Source organism: Pongo abelii, chromosome 2 (genome assembly GCF_028885655.2).
Source record: "Pongo abelii isolate AG06213 chromosome 2, NHGRI_mPonAbe1-v2.0_pri, whole genome shotgun sequence".
NCBI classification, from domain to species: Eukaryota; Metazoa; Chordata; class Mammalia; order Primates; family Hominidae; genus Pongo; species Pongo abelii.
In genome coordinates, this window is record NC_085928.1 from 130,464,958 (window position 1) to 130,487,672 (window position 22,715).

At 41.1% G+C, this 22,715-nt stretch overlaps 1 protein-coding gene across 18 annotated transcripts in view; it reads left to right on the plus strand.

The window, feature by feature from the left end:
- THRB (thyroid hormone receptor beta) overlaps window positions 1-22,715 on the plus strand; it is a 371,566-nt gene that overhangs the window by 273,137 nt on the left and 75,714 nt on the right. The gene's annotated exons all lie outside the window — the stretch shown is intronic.

A 22,715-nucleotide genomic window follows, 5' to 3' on the forward strand; every position in this document is an offset into this window, starting at 1 on the left:
AAAATAGCCCATCAAACTCAGTAATGCATAATGAAAATATTCATGAGAAGTTTAATCATTTAACACCATGCTCTAAATTAGATTAAGAAATTATTGGGATAAATCAGAACATTCGTAAATTCTTTAAGTTTCTCAACAGAAAATTCTAATACAATTTAACATTTTTTGAGCATCTCAGATATTACATACTAAACATATAAACATGACTGAGCAATAGTTCTTGCCTTTGAGAAGCTCATAGTCAAGAGATCACAGTTTCTAAACACAGCAATTCATTTTTTTTTTTTTTTTTTTTGAGGCAGAGTCTCGCTCTGTCGCCAAGGCTGGAGTGCAGTGGCACAATCTCGGCTCACTGCAAGCTTCGCCTCCCAGGTTCACGCCATTCTCCTGCCTCAGCCTCCCCAGTAGCTGGAACTACAGGTGCCCACCACCAGGCCCGGCTAATTTTTTGTATTTTTTTGAGTAGAGATGGGGTTTCACCATGTTAGCCAGGATGGTCTCGATCTCCTGACCTCGTGATCTGCCTGCCTCGGCCTCCCAAAGTGCTGGGATTACTGGCCACTGCACCCAGCCAGCAATTCATATTTTTAACATCTGACTCATGGAAGTTCAGCATTGGAAGGAATCTTAGAGACCATCATCTAGTTCAATGCCATGAAATTACAGGTGGAGAAACAAAGCCCATTAACTTAAAGTAATAAATGTGTGGCCCTGCAGCAGTGCCTCACACAGACGATTCAGTTGTTTGCCTTCACACTTCTCACACCTTAAGCTTCCATTGACTCTGATTGGATTTTTAAAATATTGAATGATATAAAAGATAGCCAAGCTATTTGGAATTGTAAAGCATCTATTAGCAAAATAATGCTCTCTGCTGCAATAAATGAACCCCAAAATCTCAGTGACTTAGTACAACAGAATTTTATTTCTAACTCATGTTAAGTCTAGTACCACATGTTCTTGGTTGGCAGGTGACACTTGTCAAGGTCATTTATGGACCCAGGTTCTTTCCTTCTTACATCTCCATCTACCTCTAGGACTTCAGAATTTTCTCCACTAAACAGAGGCAAGAGAAAGACAATGAAACAAAACACATAAGGGTGTTTCAGAGGCCAGACCTGGAAATAGTGCCCAATGCTTTCATTCATTCTATTGGCTAGACCTCAGTCACATGGCCATGTCTCACTGCAAGGTTGCTGGGAAATGCAGTCTAGCTGTTTGCCCAGGAAGTTAAGAGTATGCAGATTTTGATGATGAGTCTGTGTCATAAAGGGCTACACAAATGCCTAATAACATTATGGAGATCAGTTCAGGAAGGGCTTGATCTTTATAGTGAAGTCATCTTTTTGTTTAGAAAGTGTCTGTTTCAGTCCTGTGACCCTATTCCAGGTATTACCAACATCTCTAGACGGGGCTAGGATGGTCTGTTGTACCCACCTTTCCTGGTTGCTGTTGGAGTTGGCATGGAGTAGTGAAAAGAAAACAGACTTTGGAGTCATGTGTCCTTGGGTTCAAATCCCCAGTTTTCCGCTAAGTAACCTTGTGACTTGGAGCAAGTTGCTTAAGCCTCAATTTTCTCCTTGTAAAATGGGGGCAGATAGCATCCTAGAGTTGTGGTGTGAATTAATTAAATCATTTAGTAAACACTTATTGAGAACCTACTACATGTCAAGTCCTATGGTACACTCTGGGGAAATAGCAGATTTTTTTTAAAGGCACAGAGCCTAGATTAATAAATGATGTATATACAGTTATTGGCATGAGAAAGCACTCAGTAAATGTTAGTGCTCTTGCTTTTTTGGCCCTCTATAGCTAAGCTGTGAAGATATGTTCATCCCCAGAAATTCTAGATAGAATAAACTAGTGAATGATGGATCTGTAAGATGGATAGGTCGAGTGGAAAACATTTCGAATGTTTCCATTGTTCCTCTTCTTTGAAATTGATTTGATGGGGTGATAATATTTATGTCTATGAAGCATGTTTAATTTGAAAGGGCATAAAACATAATGATTTGAGCTGCAAACAAATACTTGTTCAGTCCCAACAAGAGTAAACAGAGAAACATCAAATTGGAGAGCCCTCTTCAAGACTGGTGGTCTTTCCATTGCTAAGCCTCCTTTACAAATGAGAGGAGGAGGGTCTTCAGAGATGGTGAGTGGCTTCCTGAGGACCAGAAGGGCAGTGAATTTGCAGCAGCCCCTCCTACTCACTGACAGATCAGAAGGGGCATGCAAGGTCCCCAAGAGAAGGAGGATAACACTATGTCGGCATCTCAGCCACCGATGCAGCCTTGGTCTTTGGGATTCAGAGACTGGTGAAGGTTTTTGCCTGAGGAAACCGTCACCTTCAGTGCTCCTCGACTCCTTCTTGTCTCTCAGCTTTCGTTTTATTGTTTCCTATGATTTCCAAATAGAGCAGAGGACCTTTATATTTGTTTTGTTTGATAGCCTGCCTATTTTTTCCTCTCTTGCATCATGCTTTCCAGGAAGCTGTTTTATTTCTCTTTACTTCTCTTTTATCTTTTTACCTTACATGCAGAATAGTCTGGGGGAGAAAAGGGGCACATAATGAGGATGATGGGTCTTCAAACCAAAGTACATACCATCTTGACTCCAGCTAGCCCTGCATCAGCCATTTTATATGCCCTAAACCACAGCTGCATTGCTGACCCCTAATGCCACAGAAGAGCTAAAGGCACAGGCTTTGTCACATCCACCTCAAGTCCATTGTGGCTCTACCTCTTCAGCTGTGACCTTGGGCAAGTTGCTTTCCCTTTCTTAATACTCAGTTTCTTTACCTGTGAAATGGAGATGATCATTACTTATGTCAGTATTCACGTGAGGGTCAAAAGGAATAACGGAATGTGCATAGCATCATGGCTAGAATGTAGGTAGCGAGCCTCTAATAATAAATGACAGGTGCCATCATCATGATCCCCCACAGTGACCATATCTGCAGGCCAAATGCACCAACCTTGCCAGAAAAGCTGTGATGGGAACAAATGCAGCTGTCTTGTTATCTTGCTTCAAACTTAGAGGACACATTTTATATTCCCCATTAACCAAATGCCATCCAGTTTTCCTGAACAACCCATTCCACAGCTAAACACTAAAGTGTCACAGGTTTGGCTTAGAAATGAGTCTTCCAGTCACACTTTCCAGGCCTGATCCTTGAGAATTACCCATTAATTTTTTAAATCCTTTTAGAATGTTTGTGCAGAAGTCGTCACTGAAAGTCTATGACTAAAGCTCCCGGATCCTTTGCTAGGGCCTCCCTCCACAATACATCTGATTATATTGTCTTCTCCTTTCCAGATAAGGATTTTTCTAAAGATCCTTCTATATGTGGTTGTTCTCTACCCTCTTCTCTTAGGAGAACTGGAAATATTGACCAGGGCTGGGATTAGCCTTCTCTCTGTTTCAGGCAGGGACAGTTCTATCCATGATAAGTTTCCTCTCCTTCCAAAGTACACAGTCCATAGCATGTTTAATTAATAGAGTCCTGGGTAAGATTCCAACTTTCCAAGATTAAGAATGTGCTTTGCTTCCTGACCCTGTCAAGCCTCAACCCTTCTCAAGAATTTTCCATGTGCCACAAATCAACTAAATAAAGGCTTTTGATCTCCACATGCACTGGCCAAGAGGACAAAACCTAAACTGGCTACAGTATGAGGCTCCTGGATCTGGGACAGCTTGGCCCAGTCCAGTGATAATTTCACCAAACACACTTCCTAATCAGTTTTCTCTGTTCTTCTCTTCTCTCTCTCAGAAACTCTTGCCATTTAAGGGTCTGGTCTACTTGGCACCCTTACAGTTTTTTGCTACTGTTCTCCACTCCCATTGTTCGTGTCATACCATATTGTTAGAGTTGCTCACTCTGCTTAAAGAATGGCATTGTTTGCCACTCCCCAGGGGCACACTGGTTTAAAACGTCTGCCAGTTATCTTGGCAGAAGGAATCATCTGAATGTTTTGGCTCAATATTATTTAATCCTAAATAGTCAGCTGCTGCCTTAATCTTGAGGACAAATTAGATACAGAAGACAGAGGAATCCAGTAACTGAAATGAGGAGGTCGCTTCATCTAGATGAGGGCTTTTTACCTTCACCCAGCTTTCTCCCAGGCTGTCTCAGCACTCCCTGTACTATCTGGAAAGCTGCTGGTGGACGGTTGTGTTCTGTGTCAGCATAATAGCAGGGGATCAAGGCTTGGTTTTGCCTGTAACTCTCCAAGTGGCCTGGATCAAACCATATCACCTTCGTGGATCTCAATTCTCTTTTCCTTTTTTTTTTTTTTTTTTTTTTTTTTTTTTGAGGCGGAGTCGTTCTTTGTCACCCAGGCTGGAGTGCAATGGTGCGATCTCAGCTCACTGCAACCTCCACCTCCCAAGTTCAAGCGATTTTCCTCAGCCTCCCAAGTAGCTGGGATTACAGGCGCCCGCCACCATGCCTGGCTAATTTTTGTTTCGTTTTTTGTTTTGTTTTGTTGTTTTGAGACGGAGTCTAGCTCTGTCACCCAGGCTGGAGTGCAAGGGAGTGATCTCGGCTCACTACAACCTCCTCCTCCCAGGTTCAAGCAATTCTTCTGCCTCAGCCTCCCAAGTAGCTAGGATTGCAGGCACCTCCCACCAAGCCTAGCTAATTTTTTTATTTTTAGTAGAGATGGGGTTTCATTATGTTGGCCAGGCTGGTCTCAAACTCCTGACTTCGTGATCCACCCACCTCGGCCTCACAAAGTGCTGGGATTACAGGCGTGAGCCACCACGCCTGGCCAATTTTTGTATTTTTTAGTAGAGACAGGGTTTCACCATGTTGGCCAGGCTGGTCTCTAACTGCTGACCTCAGGTGATCCGCCTGCCTCAGCCTCCCAAAGTGCTGAGATTACAGGCGTGAGCCATCGTGCCCAGCCTCAATTTCCTTTTCTATAAATAAAGTTGAACTGGTGTGGTAATAAGGTCCTTTTTAGCCTGCAACTATTCTCTGAATTTTACTACTCAGAGCCCATTGAACTAGGACCAATTGATCTGGTTAATTTGCCTCTGAAACTGGGCATGAAATATTGCTGCACATCGTCTTAGCATACATGTCCCTAGGTGAGGGTCAGAAAAACAAAGAGTCTGAAGAACAAGATAAAGGCTTCATGAAGTCACTCCAGTGTGGCTTAGCCAAGGTAGGATCACTTTGGTTTGGCACCATCATAAGCTGGCAAAAAGAATACAATCTTCAGTTTCTAAGCCTTCTCATTTTAGAAGACATCTCTGCAGTGCATCCCCACTGCTCATTATTTTTTCAAGCTGTGTCTGCTTCACTTGCTTAAGATAAAAGCCTACACAGTGTGCCATCCAAATATAGGTCCATGGCAGTCCAGAGAGAAGACAGCCTGAGGTTTATGGCGACAGGACATTTTGAATACCTAACAAATGGGCTGTATCATATCAAAGCCTACCAGTCAATATTAGCAATGAAGGGAAATGAAAGTAAGGTTTGTTGAGGGAACAGGAAGTTTCCTGTACTATTTATCACCTTGCTGGAAAGCAATTGTGATCAATACCAGGTGCAAATCATTGCTTGTAAGAAAAAAGCATTCATGATTGTATTTCACAAGCACCACATCACAGATATACTTATGTGTATTATGACTTTTAAAAGGGAATAGTGCTTGATAAATCCCACCATCTTTTTTTTTTGAGATGGAGTCTTGCTGTCACGCAGGCTGGAGTGCAGCGGCACGATCTTGGCTCACTGCAACCTCTGCCTCCCAGGTTCAAGCGATTCTCCTGCCTCAGCCTCCCAAGTAGCTAGGACTACAGGCAACCTACCACCACACCTGGCTAATTTTTGTATTTTTAGTAGAGACAGGGTTTCACTATATTGGCCAGGTTGGTCTCGAACTCCTGACCTCAGGTGTTCCACCCGCTTCGGCCTCCCAAAGTGTTAGCATTACAGGCATGAGCCACCACACTTGGCCCCACCATCTTTTATATCTTCCAAAAACAAATGTCCACATTACTATGCAACCCTCCCAAAAACTCCATTGATTGAAGCTGACTTTCGACTCAATTAGTGACCACTTAAAATAGGTTTCTGCCAGCACTACACCTGTCAGTCATTCATACCTTACTTACTGTCAACCAGACATTCCCTCCCGGAATCAGTCATGCCGACTGATAGAAAGGAGATAACAGGTGTAAATTAGGAACTCCAGTGCCAGGTAGCCTAGCGTCAGAGGAAGAACGCTTTGAATCAGAAGCATGGGAAACTCACTAACCTCACAGTTTCTCAGACTCAGCACTGTTGACATTTGGGGACAGATAATTCTTTGTTGTGGGGGCCGTCCTGTGCAGTCTAAGATGTTGAGCAACATCCCTGGCATGTACCCACTAGATGCCAGTAACACACACACTCCAAGTTGTGACCACCAGAAAATGTCTCCAGATATTGGCAGCTATCCCCCACAGAAGCAAAAAAAACAAACAAATAAACCAACCTGGGTGAGAGCCACCAGCCGGGGATCTCCCCAGCCAGGGATCCAATTATTTGGATCGAACAAATAATTTTCATATGAAGGGAATATGCAGGAATGGAATTTTTCTTCCAGAGCAGCTTCCTCACTTTGGCAGCTTCCTCCCACCCTCCCCATCTTTTCGTCTTTCTAGGCAAATGTATCCTGAGAATTGAGGCAGTTGTAGATAGGGCCTCCCAGGAAGCAAATTGCCAATTCTCCTTGGTGTAGTAAGCATGGACCATTTTGCAGCACCATCCCCTGAACTTGCCACATTGTCCTAAGTGAATATAACAATGAAAATACACAAGAGAAACATGCCACATTTAGGTTGGAGAGCATTTTGACTCCACCGTTTTGTTAATTCTGTTCTCTCCGCAGAAGCTGTCATCTGTAGACACGTACCAGAACAAACAGAATAATTGTTAACAGCACAATATTTTTTCTTATTTTGGTTACTATTTGGTCAGAAAATATCTCAGGCCAGACTTTCATTACTAGAAATGTTTGTATCTTAAGCTGTGATTTTTTTCCCAAAAATTAGGTCTTTTTTTTTTTAATACTTTAAGTTCTAGGGTACATGTGCACAACGTGCAGGTTTGTTACATATGTATACACGTGCCATCTTGGTGTGCTGCACCCATTAACTCGTCATTTACATTAGGTATATCTGCTAATGCTATCCCTCCCCGCTCCGCCCACCCTATGACAGGCCCTGGTGTGTGATGTTCCTCTTCCTGTATCCGAGTGTACTCATTGTTCAATTCCCACCTACGAGTGAGAACATGCGGTGTTTGGTTTTTTGTCTTTGTGATAGTTTGCTGAAAATACGGTTTCCAGCTTCATCCATGTCCCTACAAAGGACATGAACTCATCCTTTTTTGTGGCTGCATAGTATTCCATGGTGTATATGTGCCACACTTTCTTAATCCAGTCTATCACTGATGGACATTTGGGTTGGTTCCAAGTCTTTGATATTGTGAATAGTGCCACAATGAGCATACGTGTGCATGTGTCTTTATAGCAGCATGATTTATAATCCTTTGGGTATATACCCAGTAATAGGGTGGCTGGGTCAAATGGTTCTAGATCCTTGAGGAATCGCCACACTCTCTTCCACAATGGTTGAACTAGTTTACAGTCCCACCAACAGTGTAAAAGTGTTCCTATTTCTCCACATCCTCTCCAGCATCTGTTGTTTCCTGACTTGTTAATGATTGCCATTCTAACTGGTGTGAGATGGCATCTCATTGTGGTTTTGATTTGCATTTCTCTTATGGCCAGTGATGGTGAGCATTTTTTCATGTGTCTGTTGGCTGCATAAATGTCTTCTTTTGAGAAGAGTCTGTTCATATCCTTTGCCCACTTTTTGATGGGGTTGTTTTTTTCTTGTAAGTTTGTTTGAGTTCTTTGTAGATTCTGGATATTAGCCCTTTGTCAGATGGGTAGATTGCAAAAATTTTCTCCCATTCTATAGGTTGCCTGTTCACTCTGATGGTAGTTTTTTTTTTTTTTTTTTTTTTGCTGTGCAGAAGCTCTTTAGTTTAATTAGATCCCATTTGTCAATTCTGGCTTTTGTTGCCATTGCTTCTGGTGTTTTAGACATGAAGTCCTTGCCCATGCCTATGTCCTGAATGGTATTGCCTAGGTTTTCTTCTAGGGTTTTTATGGTTTTAGGTCTAACATTTACGTCTTTAATCCATCTTGAATTAGTTTTTGTATAAGGTGTAAGGAAGGGATCCAGTTTCAGCTTTCTACATATGGCTAGCCAGTTTTCCCAGCACCATTTATTAAATAGAGAATCCTTTCCCCATTTCTTGTTTTTGTCAGGTTTGTCAAAGATCAGACGGTTGTAGATGTGTGGTATTATTTCTGAGGACTCTGTTCTGTTCCATTGGTCTATATCTCTGTTTTGGTACCAGTACCATGCTGTTTTGGTTACTGTAGCCTTGTAGTATAGTTTGAAGTCAGGTAGTGTGATGCCTCCAGCTTTGTTCTTTTGGCTTAGGATTGTCTTGGCAATGTGGGCTCTTTTTTGGTTCCATATGAACTTTAAAGTAGTTTTTTCCAATTCCGTGAAGAAGGTCATTGGTAGCTTGATGGGGATGGCATTGAATCTATAAATTACCTTGGGCAGTATGGCCATTTTCACGATATTGATTCTTCCTATCCATGAGCACGGAATGTTCTTCCATTTGTTTGTGTCCTCTTTTTGTTGAGCAGTGGTTTGTAGTTCTCCTTGAAGAGGTCCTTCACATCCCTTGCAAGTTGGATTCCTAGGTATTTTATTCTCTTTGAAACAATTGTGAATGAAGGTTCCCTCATGATTTGGCTCTGTGTTTGTCTGTTATTGGTGTATATGAATGTTTGTGATTTTTGCACATTGATTTTGTACCCTGAGACTTTGCTGAAGTTGCTTATCAGGTTAAGGAGATTTTGGGCTGAGATGATGGGGTTTTCTAAATATACAATCATGTCATCTGCAAACAGGGACAATTTGACTTCCTCTTTTCCTAATTGAATACCCTTTATTTCTTTCTCCTGCCTGATTGCCCTGGCCAGAACTTCCAACACTATGTTGAATAGGAGTGATGAGAGAGGGTATCACTGTCTTGTGCCAGTTTTCAAAGGGAATGCTTCCAGTTTTTGTCCATTCAGTATGATATTGGCTGTGGGTTTGTCATAGATAGCTCTTATTATTTTGAGATACGTCCCATCAGTGCCTAATTTATTGAGAGTTTTCAGCATGAAGGGTTGTTGAATTTTGTCAAAGGCCTTTTCCGCATCTATTGAGATAATCATGTGGTTTTTGTCTTTGGTTCTGTTTATATGCTGAATTGTGTTTATTGATTTGCCTATGTTGAACCAGCCTTGCATCCCAGGGATGAAGCCCACTTGATCGTGGTGGGTAAGCTTTTTGATGTGCTGCTGGATTCAGTTTGCCAGTATTGAGGATTTTTGCATCGATGTTCATCAGGGATATTGGTCTAAAATTCTCTTTTTTTGTTGTGTCTCTGCCAGGCTTTGGTATCAGGATGATGCTGGCTTCATAAAATGAGTTAGGGAGGATTCCCTCTTTTTCTATTGATTGGAATAGTTTCAGGAGGAATGGTACCAGATCTTCCTTGTACCTCTGGTAGAATTCAGCTGTGAATCCGTCTGGTCCTGGACTTTTTTTGGTTGGTAGGCTATTAATTATTGCCTCAATTTCAGAGCCTGTTATTGGTCTATTCAGGGATTCAACTTCTTCCTGGTTTAGTCTTGGGAGGGTGTATGTGTGCAGGAATTTATCCATTTCTTCTAGATTTTCTAGTTTACTTGCGTAGAGCTTTTTATAGTATTCTCTGATGGTAGTTTGTATTTCTGTGAGATTGGTGGTGATATCCCCTTTATCATTTTTTTACTGCGTCTATTTGATTCTTCTCTCTTCTCTTATTAGTCTTGCTAGCGACCTATCAATTTTGTTGATCTTTTCAAAAAACCAGCTCCTGGATTCATTGATTTTTTGAAGGGTTTTTTGTGTCTCTATCTTCTTCAGTTCTGCTCTGATCTTAGTTATTTCTTGCCTTCTGCTAGCTTTTGAATGTGTTTGCTCTTGCTTCTCTAGTTCTTTTAATTGTGATGTTAGGGTGTCAATTTTAGATCTTTCCTGCTTTCTCTTGTGGGCATTTAGTGCTACAAATTTCCCTCTACACACTGCTTTAAATGTGTCCCAGAGATTCTGGTATGTTGTGTCTTTGTTCTCACTGGTTTCAAAGAACATCTTTATTTCTGCCTTCATTTTGTTATGTACCCAGTAGTCATTCAGGAGCAGGTTGTTCAGTTTCCATGCAGTTGAGCGGTTTTGAGTGAGTTTCTTAATCCTGAGTTCTAATTTGATTGCACTGTGGTCTGAGAGACAGTTTATTGTGATTTCTGTTCTTTTACATTTGCTGAGGAGTGCTTTACTTCCAACTATGTGGTCAATTTTGGAATAAGTGTGATGTGGTGCTCAGAAGAATGTATATTCTGTTGATTAGGGGTGGAGAGTTCTGTAGATGTCTATTAGGTCCACTTGGTGCAGAGCTAAGTTCAATTCCTGGATATCCTTGTTAACTTTCTGTCTCATTGATCTGTCTAATGTTGACAGTGGGGTGTTAAAGTCTCCCATTATTATTGTGTGGGAGTCTAAGTCTCTTTGTATGTCACTAAGGACTTGCTTTATGAATCTGGGTGCTCCTGTATTGGGTGCATATATATTTAGGATAGTTAGCTCTTCTTGTTGAATTGATCCCTTTACCATTATGTAATGGCCTTCTTTGTCTCTTTTGATCTTTGATGGTTTAAAGTCTGTTTTATCGGAGACTAGGATTGCAACCTCTGCCTTTTTTTGTTTTCCATTTGCTTGGTAGATCTTCCTCCATCCCTTTATTTTGAGCCTATGTGTGTCTCTGCACGTGAGATGGGTCTCCTGAATACAGCACACTGATGGGTCTTGACTCTTTATCCAATTTGCCAGTCTGTGTCTTTTAATCAGAGCATTTAGCCCATTGACATTTAAGGTTAATATTGTTATGTGTGAATTTGATCCTGTCATTATGATGTTAGCTGGTTATTTTGCTCATTAGTTGATGCAGTTTCTTCCTAGCGTCGATGGTCTTTACAATTTGGCATGTTTTTGCAGTGGCTGGTACTGGTTGTTCCTTTCCATGTTTAGTGCTTCCTTCAGGAGCTCTTGTAGGGCAGGCCTGGTGGTGACAAAATCTCTCAGCATTTGCTTGTCTGTAAAGGATTTTATTTCTCTTTCACTTATGAAGCTTAGTTTGGCTGGATATGAAATTCTGGGTTGAAAATTCTTTTCTTTAAGAATGTTGAATGGCCCCCACTCTCTTCTGGCTTGTAGAGTTTCTGCTGAGAGATCCGCTGTTAGTCTGATGGGCTTCCCTTTGTGGGTAACCTGACCTTTCTCTCTGGCTGCCCTTAACGTTTTTTCCTTCATTTCAACTTTGATGAATCTGACAATTATGTGTCTTGGAGTTGCTCTTCTTGAGGAGTATCTTTGTGGCGTTCTCTGTATTTCCTGAATTTGAATGTTGGCCTGCCTTTCTAGGTTGGGGAAGTTCTGCTGGATAATATCCTGCAGAGTGTTTTCCAACTTGGCTCCATTCTCCCCATCACTTTCAGGTACACCAATCAGATGTAGATTTGGTCTTTTCACATAGTCCCATATTTCTTGGAGGCTTTGTTTGTTTCTTTTATTCTTTTTTCTCTAAACTTCTCTTCCCACTTCATTTTATTCATTTGATCTTCAATCACTGATACCCTTTCTTCCAGTTGATCGAATCAGCTACTGAAGCTTGTGAATTCGTCACGTAGTTCTTGTGCCATGGTTTCCAGATCCATGAGGTCATTTAAGGACTTCTCTACACTGGTTATTCTAGTTAGCCATTCGTCTAATCTTTTTTCAAGGTTTGTAGCTTCTTTGCGATGGGTTCGAATTTCCTCCTTTAGCTCGGAGAAGTTTGATTGTCTGAAGCCTTCTTCTCTCGACTTGTCATTCTCTGACTAGCTTTGTTCCGTTGCTGGTGAGGAGCTGCATTCCTTTGCAGGGGGAGAGGAACTCTGATTTTTAGAATTTTCAGCTTTTCTGCTCTGTTTTTTCCCCATCTTTGTGGTTTTATCTACCTTTGGTCTTTGATGATGGTGACGTACAGATGGGGTTTCGGTGTGGATGTCCTTTCTGTTTGTTAGTTTTCCTTCTACCAGTCAGGACCCTCAGCTGAAGGTCTGTTGGAGTTTGCTAGAGGTCCACTCCAGACCCTGTTTGCCTGGGTATCAGCAGCGAAGGCTGCAGAACAGCGAATATTACTGAACAGCAAATGTTGCTGCCTGATCATTCCTCTGGAAGCTTCGTCTTAGAGGGGTACCCAGCCGTGTGAGGTGTCAGTCTGCCCCTACTGGGGGGTGCCTCCCAGTAAGGCTACTCGGGGGTCAGGGACCCACTTGAGGAGGCAGTCTGTCTGTTTTCAGATATCAAACTCCATGGTGGGAGAACCACTACTCTCTTCAAAGCTGTCAGACAGGGATATTTAAGTCTGCAGAGGTCTCTGCTGCCTTTTATTCAGCTATGCCCTGCCCCGAGAGGTGGAGTCTACAGAGGCAGGCAGGCCTCCTTGAGCTGTGGTGGGCTCCGCCCAGTTCGAGCTTCCCAGCTGCTTTGTTTACCTACTCAAGCCCCAGCAATGGTGGGTGCCCCTCCCCCAGCCTTGCTGCCGCCTTGCAGTTCGATCTCAGACTGCTGTGCTAGCAGTGAGCAAGGCTCCGTGGGCGTGGGACCCTCCAAGCCAGGCACGGGATATAATCTCCTGGTGTGCCATTTGCTAAGACCACTGGAAAAGCGCAGTATTAGGGTGCGAGTGATCCGATTTTCCAGGTGCCGTCTGTCACAACTTCCCTTGGCTAGGAAAGGGAATTGCCTGACCCCTTGTGCTTCCCGGGTGAGGTGATGCCTTGCCCTGCTTTGGCTCACACTCAGTGGGCTGCACCCACTCTCCTACACTCACTGTCCGAAAAGCCCCAGTGAGATGAACCTGGTACCTCAGTTGGAAATGCAGAAATCACCCATCTTCTGCGTCACTCACGCTGGGTGCTGTAGACTGGAGCTGTTCCTATTCATCTATCTTAGAACCGCCCCAAAACTTACATCTTTCAACTTCCGAAGCATCAGTGTTCAGACACTATTGCTCCATGGGCAAAATGAGACAACCCTATTCATTTAGACATAATGTCCTTTATATGCTTTTTTTAAAATTTTGAGACAAGGTCCCACTGTATCACCCAGGCTAGAGTGCAGTGACTCATTGCAACCTCTGCCTCCCAGGCTCAAGCAATCCTCCCACCTCAGCCTCCTAAATGGCTGGGACCACAGGTGTGTGCCACCACACCCAGCTAATTTTTTGTATTTTTGGTAGAGATAGGGTTTTTCCATGTTGCCTAGGCTGGTCTTGGACTCCTGAGCTCAAGAGATCCACCCACTTCAGCCTCCCAAAGTGCTGGGATTCCAGGCATGAGCCACTGCGCCCGGCTGGGCTTCTAAAGAAAAATGCCCTTTCCTCCATTCATTTTCCAGAAGAGATTTTGCTTCTTGAAGTGGTTTTTGCTAAGGAAATAGATGAACCTCTCTCAAAGCAATAGTCCTGCTGAAATGGCCCATAGTAATTACAAGAGTTCCCATTTGCCATCAGGCCGGTCGACCCATCCTGATGAAGATTCCAAGCACAGCACTTCCCCTTAAATTACTTTTGTGACTGTGACAAATGCTTTATCTCTCTGGGCTGCAATTGCCTCACCTGTAGAAGATAGCAAAGGTGTTATGAAAGTAGCTACCTATTTACTATCCGTAACTTTGGGTAACATCTTTTGCTCTCTCAGCCAAGGTTTTCTCATCTGTAAAATGGGGCTAACCACAGCATCTCCTTCACAATGTTGTTGTAGTGAGTAAATGAAACAGTAAATGAAATGGCACATAGTAGGCCCTCTATAAGCATTGACGCTCAATATCATAAACTCAAAATTATCCTTTTGTCAGTTCTAAATGATTTGGCAGCTTTTTAACCTTCTAGATGGCAGCTAAGAAACAAATTGATTGTTCATGACCTTGGTTGCTTTGTCTTTGCCTTCTTTTTAAGTTTGGCCATTTGGAGGCAGAGCCCATCATAAATGCTAACCTTTTTAAAAATCATCAGCAGCAACCAGTATGGGAAACAGAATTCTTCCTTGCACAGCTGTCTCTTGTGTGGTTAATTTGCTAGATTAAAAAAAAGGAGTCTTAATTAGAAAAACAGCTCTTAGTATTTGAGGTGTAGGGTTCAAATATCAGAATTTGAAACAGCATTGAGATTGAGCAATAAATTTTTGTTGTATACCAAAAACGTATGTTTTCAATTAAAAGATTATGGGATGAAGAATCACAAGACTCATCCCAGCTCTTCCTCCATCTCAGTCACTTTGAGCAAGAATGTGACCTCTCTGAGCCACATTTCAGCCCATGGAATCTAGTTTTTGTTTTTGTTTGCCTGAGATGATCATCTAAGCCATCCAGTGTTGACTTCCCATAAAGAGTGTCGCATGTTCAGCTAATCCTACTTGGGCATGGATTCTGATTTTGTCATTTATCCACTGTGTGATCTCGGGCAAGTTGTTTAACCTCTCTGTACTCCAGGTTCCTCATACAAAAAATGAGAATAACAGTCTACTTCATAGAGTCATCATGAAAATTAAATGAAAACTGATCAAAATGAGTGCCTAACATATAGTAAGCATATATAAAATGTTAGCTATTGCTTTTATTATTTTGTTGGCTGTCTTTAGAGGAGAAATCGACAAAAAAAAAATGGAAGTATAATCTGAAATCTTGGTGTTTGGATTTTTCCATTTTATGAACCAAATTTACCAAACTAACCACTTAGGAAATAAAGACATCAAATACGCTGTCTTTTAATTTCTGCATGTATAATTTCCCTAACCTACAATTCATCAAGTACTGATTTCTGAATAGGAAAATCATGGCTCTTATCACTATGTGGTATATGTTAAATCCCACCAACATTTCACTTGGGTAACCACATGTCTAACAAATTCTGTCTACTTTATATGGAGACTGTGCCCCTAGAACAGAATGTCTCAAACATTAATGTGCATGTGAGTCACATGGGGATCTTGTTAAAATGCAGATTGTGATTCACCCGTTCTGGAGGCAGAAATCCCACATTTCTAACAAATTCCCAGGAGATGCTGATGCTGCAGGTCCTTGGACTGCACTTTGAGTAACAGGGCCATAGATATTCACAAGCCATTTGAGCATGGAGGAGGCAGGGGGCACACCTGGCCCAAGTAGAGATCAAGCAGGTTGGAGAGGGGCAGGCCTGCAGGAACTCACTGCCAGACCCCCTCTCCAGCCCCAGCCTTGCCAACTCTAATTTAAGAAATTGAAATGTTTAAGGGGAAAAATAACAGGAAGATATGGAAAAGACAGCCAAAACCCTACCTGCTTCTCTTCATTTTTCCTAAACTTTAAAAAAAAATCATAGAATAGATTACACCAAGCAATTTGAGCCATCTGCAGTTCTAAATTATCTTCCACAAGACAGGCAGGTAGAAGACAATTTAATTCTCCCCTCTGTCCTGTTGGGACTGTATCAGTGAGGTACAGGTACTAAAATAGACCCTCCTAGGGGAGCATTACATACCCTGCAGGTACTTAAGTCATACCACTAAGGCCCATTTCATAAAATATGTTTTTGGTGTATTTAAAAGTATTCTGAGGACCTGAAAATATCCCAAAAGCTCCTGCTCTCAAGGGGATCTCACCAGTGTAAAAACCTCACCTGCTATTATAACCAAGAACAAGATAGCTGTGCATGCTGTGGCAGTGCTTCTATTCCTGAACCAAAGAAAAAACCAAACTTTTCCAGATTGAAATGTCTCTTCCCTAAGCGACTATCTGCCATGATCTTGATCCTATTTATTTTTTTACACATAAAAATTGAAAATTAGTCTCACCCGGGTACCAAAAAAAGTGGGAAATTGTAGTGAGATTCTATGAAAACCCAGAGGAGGACCTATATGTTACTCTGCTAACACTAGCATATATATGTGTGGATTTTGTTAATCCCTGAGTGTAATCTGTTGAAAGAATATGGGTGTTTTGCTGCCAAGTACTGAGATTTTTACAGGGTGATGTATACCATTGATCTGATTACCGAAGTCATATTTTGTCTTTTATTTGAGAAATTATAAATCTTAAGTTTTGATTTTTGTCCACAAATCACACCCTAGTCCTAGTTTCCAAAGTCAGAAAAGATTCACATGTATTTTCTACCTTGAAAAGGGGTATTTCATGTTTGGGAACATAAAATGGGGCGAATTTCATAAAGATATCTTGGGTTTTTTTGAAAAATGTGGGTTCAGACTGGCATCAAGAATAAACATTATGCTCTGAACTTTTGCACAGGAGAAACCTAATCCTAGCAGTAAACATCTGTTCCCTTTTATGTGCATTTGTGGCTCGTTAATATGAATGTTTCTGCAACCACTGTAGCTTTTCTAATATCCTAAATGGAATCTCTGTGGCCTTTAGAGTAATTACCTCAAAGTTTGAGTCATCCAACCTAAGGACTCTCTGATTAAATCCGGTATGAATTATGGAAAATCAAATGACCATTCCTGGGGGAGGATTCCATTGTGTCCTCCGGAAAGTATTTTCCCAGTGCTCAGGGCCTCTGGTCAGTGTTCAGCAGTCAGCTTGTTCCTATGTGGTTAAATAATTGTAAGATGTTGCCTGTGAACCTGGTTACCGCCATGTTTTCATGCAGCCAAATGGCATTTACACCATGGTCTTTGAACACATGTTGTTTTGTTTTGCTTTTTAGTTTTGTTTCAGGTTGCACTTCAGATTAATAAGCATCCTCTATAAATGTTATAAACACAAACTTTAAAATTGTTTTAATGGTTTTCATTTATCAAAAGATTATCAATCATTGTACTTTCTAGTTTCAGAGTAATTATTTCAGGTTTCTGCAGTCATGATGATTGTTTTTCATTAGGATAGTGATTGCCTAATGGAATATACAGGAAAACCAGAGAAGTGGGAGCAGCCAGATAAGGAAAAGATTTGTTTATCTCCTAGCAGCTCCCAAATCTCACCCACTTAATGGACTGATAATCCCTGCCAATGAAATAAGAGAAGCCCTCTGTGATAGCAAACTTAAATTCACCTGCACACAGGGACAGAAAAGCCCAGTCTCAACAAGAGAGAAAATTAATAGGCAGGTGCTCAGTAAAAGAAAGATAAAACCATTTAGCAATGAAAGGCAGCGTACTTGAACAAAGAGGCTAATTTTGCAAGACTGCCTAAAAGAAGATATTCTGAAGGCATAGTTTATGTAACTGGACAAAAGTTGAACATGGGCCTTAGCAGACTGTATTGATAAAGTCTCAGGAGTGAAGCAGCAGAGTTCTTCTTGAGATGAGTGCACCCTGATTAGGTATATCAAAACACATTATCTGAGTTAGATAAAATAATGTATGAAAAGTACTTTCGGATGCTATCTGGCATGTAGTAGGTGTTCAGTTGGTAGTAATTTTAATTTATGGATCCTAGTCTATGTAGCCTGACTTAAATAAATGCTCCATAAATCTGAGCTATCACTAACATTATTATGATTATGCCCTTCAGCTACCTTGTACACAATAATGAATATGGTTCCCTCCCTTTCTCATCCACTCTATCCTCAATTCCCTTAGGAGCCAGTGGCCAGGAAGACACACCCTCCCCAGCTATGGCCCATGCCTCCATGAGTCTAACAATGACCAGAATATTTCACTCCATTTTGCAGACTTAAATTGTTGAGAATACCAAAGTAGGATCTGTTCACAATCTCAAGAGCTATCTAAGTCTTCGTTTTGGGAACACTAACATACACCAACAAAAGCTCAGAAATGATCATGATTGCATGAGCTTAGAATAAATAAGAAATGTATTTTAAAGGAAAAAGAACTCACCACAGACTGGAATAGTAAGGGAAAGCTGTGTGGATAGGACTGAAACTGAGCTGGGAGAGTCCAGAATGTTCGTATAAATTGAGAGAAAGAGGAAGCATGAGAATAGATCCTACAGGCTCCTTCCCACCAGTTGAGAATTATGGATTTGGTCTCTGTAATTACTACTAGTAAAAAAAAAAAAAGGGGGGGGGCGTGGGGAGACACTTTGAGCACTTACTGTATTTCTGCACAAGGCTAGACCTTGTCCGTGTGTTGGCTCATGTGTTCTTCACATCAACATTGCGAAATACGAAAGTACTTCACACCAACACTGCGAGGTCCTATAACCTATAACCCTTCCATAGCAATTCTTGAATGTAGTAATAGCAGATTTCCTTTAGAAACAGCCAACAATTTAACTTTTCACTATTTTGGAGATGTCTCTCCTCCCTTGTCCAAATATTCCAAATTTACAAGTCTCATGGCATCAGCTGGGGCAGAGTTCCTGCAGAGACTTACATAAATGGAAGCGAGCAGGCACTGCAGCTTCAGGCTACTGTTAAAGGTTCCCAGGCCAGGCAAAGCCACCTGGGTAGATTCAAAGGCACCGGGAAACACAAGCCAGGAGCCTGCCCTCTGGTGACCAGCTCACCCCATCCCAGATGTTAGTGGACTAACCGATTAAGTCAGTGTTTCAGAGGTCTTAGAAAGATGGCCTTGAGATACCAGCTCCAGCATCTGATACAAATGCCAAAGTAAAAACACGATTGGTTTACACAGCCTAAGGACAAGGAAGAATAAAGCCATCTAGCTGCCCTTTCTGTCTTCCCTGTTCACAGAGCTTGTCTAAGGCTATGCTACAGTATCTGTTGATGGCTGAGCTGCCTTTTGTTGCAGAAGTTTGATGCTAACCAGTTATGGCTGACTCTGCCTTGCATAGAGCACATTATTGCTCAGTAAATAGAAATTCCTAAATAAATAAAAAACTGAATGTGCTCTGTTCAGTTTCAGGGATATTTTGATCTGTTCTTATTATGTTCGATTATTTCCAAATAATATTTATTGAGGTCCTATCATGTTATAGCATTGTGCTTAGAGCTGTGGAGATTAAGAGATGGATACATTGATTAGAGTCCAATAAAAGGGAAAAGGGCGCATGTACCATTGACATGATACAAGGAGGACATGGTAAGTTCTTGCCTTATAGAAGAGACATAGACAAATATTATGAATAATTCAGGAGAGAGATTCAAAGAGGTAGAGCAATTTGCCCCAAACCACAGCTAATATATGGCATAGTCAGAATTTGAACCTTGGCAAGCAGAGCCTGTATTCTTACCCACTATCTTTCCTGCCTCTGAAAAGCAAAATAGGTTTCATTTTTGCCAGCACTTCTGGGAGAACAATACTATTTGTAGTCCATATTGAACTGCTTGTAATGATGAGTTCTCTTAGCAGACCAGTGGCTTTTGAATACGAAATTGGGCATGAATTATGTCCCTAGGAAATAGTTTTGGCTTTGCAAAGTTCCTGGATTATGTGCCTAGGAAATAGTTTTCTCTTTGCAAAGTTATGAGAGGACAATAAATATTACTTCAGATATTGTGCTAGCCACTGTGAGTGTTAAGAAAATTATATACATGTATGTAAATGAATATATCACAAGGTAGAAGGTAGCACATGGAGGAGAGAGATACATGGAAAGTGGGATGGAAGTTTGGAGGGTGGATGGATTGCTTCAAGAAAGCTTAAATGATGAGCTAGACCTTGAAGGTTGAATAAGGATCAAAGCTGTGTCTTCATTATTATGTTATTTGAGCTACCAGGCTAATCAAGCCAGATATAATGATGGTCAGGCAAACCTAGCAGGAAATGCTCACTTCACCAAAATTCTTCTCCCATTTGCCTTGCACAGAATCTAGGAATCCAGTTTTAAAGATACATTCCTTGGGCCATGACCCAATGCTTTCCAGGCATCCTCTTTAAAACACAACTTCTGCTGTGAGGTGACTCATCCCAGGTTCTTAGTCATTAATATAGTGGTGTGGAGTCATTTATCAAACTCTTTTTTTTTTTTGCGGGGGGGATGCTCTTTAAAAATCATGTTTAGAGGAGAAGAGTTTGGAGAGTAAGGCAAGGGAAGAGAGGTCATGCGGATGCATAAGTGAAGAACTTACACTTAGTGCATGCTTACAATGTGCAGAACACTGTTCCAAGACCTTTTTATATATAAACCCATTTGGTCATCAAAACAATAGTATATTCCCATTTTACAGAAAACCCACATCTCTAAAGTTCCAGAAGCAACTTTTTTTATTCTTATTTTTATTTTTATTTTTATTTTTTTGGCCTCTCTAATGACCACCTCTCATGAGGCTACCAAGAAATATAAGAGATGAGCCATTCCTTCAAATGGCTTCTGGACTAGGTCAAAGTTTACAGTCCTTGGCAACCAGAAGCAACTTTAACTGAACTATAGAAGGTCAGGTCAGGTTTTAGAGTCAGAAGACCTGGGTTTGAGTCCAGGTCCGTCATGTACATCCACATCACTTTCTAAACTCAGTTTCCACACATGTAAAAGAGGGATGATAATTCTATCCACATTCCCCACCCCCATACAAATTTTGCCAAGCACCTGTTATTCATAAGGCTCTTTTGCAAGTGCTAGAGACACAGTAATGACCACAACAGTGCTCATCCCTATTTCTGTCATGCTTACATTTCCAGTGAGGACAGACAAAACAGTTCCCATTGGTGACAAGTATGATGAAGAACCTAAAGTAAGATGACAGAGAGAAAATGGTGGGAGAGCTGGTCAGGAAAAGCCTCCCTCAAACCTCAATGACAGGGAGCTGGTGGTATAAGGATTTGGACAGGGGCACTGCAGGCATAGGAAAGAGCTTCTGCAAGATGCTGCTGTGGGAATGGGCTTCCTATGTTAGAGGCAGCACATGTGGCTGGAGGATAGAGAGAAGGGAGCAGAACCATGGGTGAGGAGCTCAGCCAGAGGGAGGCTCAGTGGGGCCTTGAGGCCACTGTAAGGCCTGAAGATTTTATTCTAATATTGGTGGGAAGTCATCAGATTATTTCAAGCACCAGAGAAATACACTCTTGTTTATACTTTTAAATGCTCACTCTGGCTGCTCTGTGGAAAATAGATTATAAGTGGCTGAGAGCAAAAGCAAGCAGATTTGTTATGAATATAAATGAGTGATGGGAAAATTAAATGAGGTAGTAAGTACAATTTCTAAAGAACTTTCAAAGCACAAATAAAACAATAGCTATTAATAGGTCAATTACTACTCATCAAACTAAGGGCGATAAGGAGAACATATCGGTTAATAGCACAAAAGGCAAAGAAGAGCAGGTGAAGTGCTTCTCTTAATTTTAGGTTCCTTGTCAATTAAGCAGTATATATTCCCTGGATGTTTGTGAAGATAAAGTGTCTAGCTCAGTTCCTGGCCCATAGTAAATGCTCAACCAAACATTATTCTTCTGTCCTGCACAATTCTAAAAAAATCAGTTGAGGCGTACATAGTCTGAGAATTCAGCAAGGCTAAACCTTATGGGTTGAAGTAAAAAAATTAAAATGGAAATTTGAGGCTTCATACCTAATAGTCTGATGCTACACAATGATAATTCTACACACTCTCTGAGTTTACAAAGCACGTTTTATACACACACCCCTAATGCAGAATATGGTTTGCAGTCAGTCTCAGTACCTAATATTAATGGCCTTTTAATGCAAGCTAAACTCTTGCAATGAGTGCCATGAAATCCCAGCCTACGCAGCTTACCCTTTCTGACCACTTTGTCATAATCCTATTTCCTTTGCTTTAGCTCTTTTCTAAGGTATCAGCTCGCTCTTGTGTCCTGAAATACTTGAATATTTTAATCTAATTCTCCCTTTTTTGATGGACAGATTTGTTTTCTATCTCTTTTAATGAAATTTCCAGAGATAGGATGTAAGTAGTTATGTTAATGAGATTTATGTTTGTTTCTCTTTTGCAAAAGAACACTTTGGATCAGTGTTGTGTCAATCAAAGCCATCAGAATGGTGGTCATCGAATGCAAACCTAATCATTCAAGCCTAAACTCCCTTGAGACACACAAGCCAATGCAGTTCACATGTCCCTATCTAGTTATTATTTTATTTTGTCCTACTTATTTTTAATTCATCATAACTAGTTAAATTGATTAATTGTGTTGATGTCTAGAATGTGAAGTATTGAAAGCCAGATGTTAGCTGGGATTCATTAAAGAGTAAACAGTTCATAATTTATATGAATAACAAGATATGATGATTTCTAGAATGCTCCTTTTTAAAAAAAATTACTTCTACTACTGTGTGCATTGTGTCTCAGATAATGCTCAGAACAACAGGCTTTTATTTTTAATTTTTTATTTATTTCAATAGGTTTTTGGGGAACATGTGGTGTTTGGTTTCATGAATAAGTTCTTCAATGGTGATTTCTGAGATTTTGGTGCACCCATCACCCGAGCAGTGTACACTGTACCCAATGTGTAGTCTTTTGTCCCTCATCACTCTGACCTTTCTGAAGTCCCCAAAGTCCAATGTATCATTCTTATGCCTTTGCATCCTCATAGCTTAGCTCCCACACATGAGTGAAAACGTATGATGTTTGGTTTTCCATTCCTGAGTTACTTCACTTAGAATAATAGTCTCCACTTGCA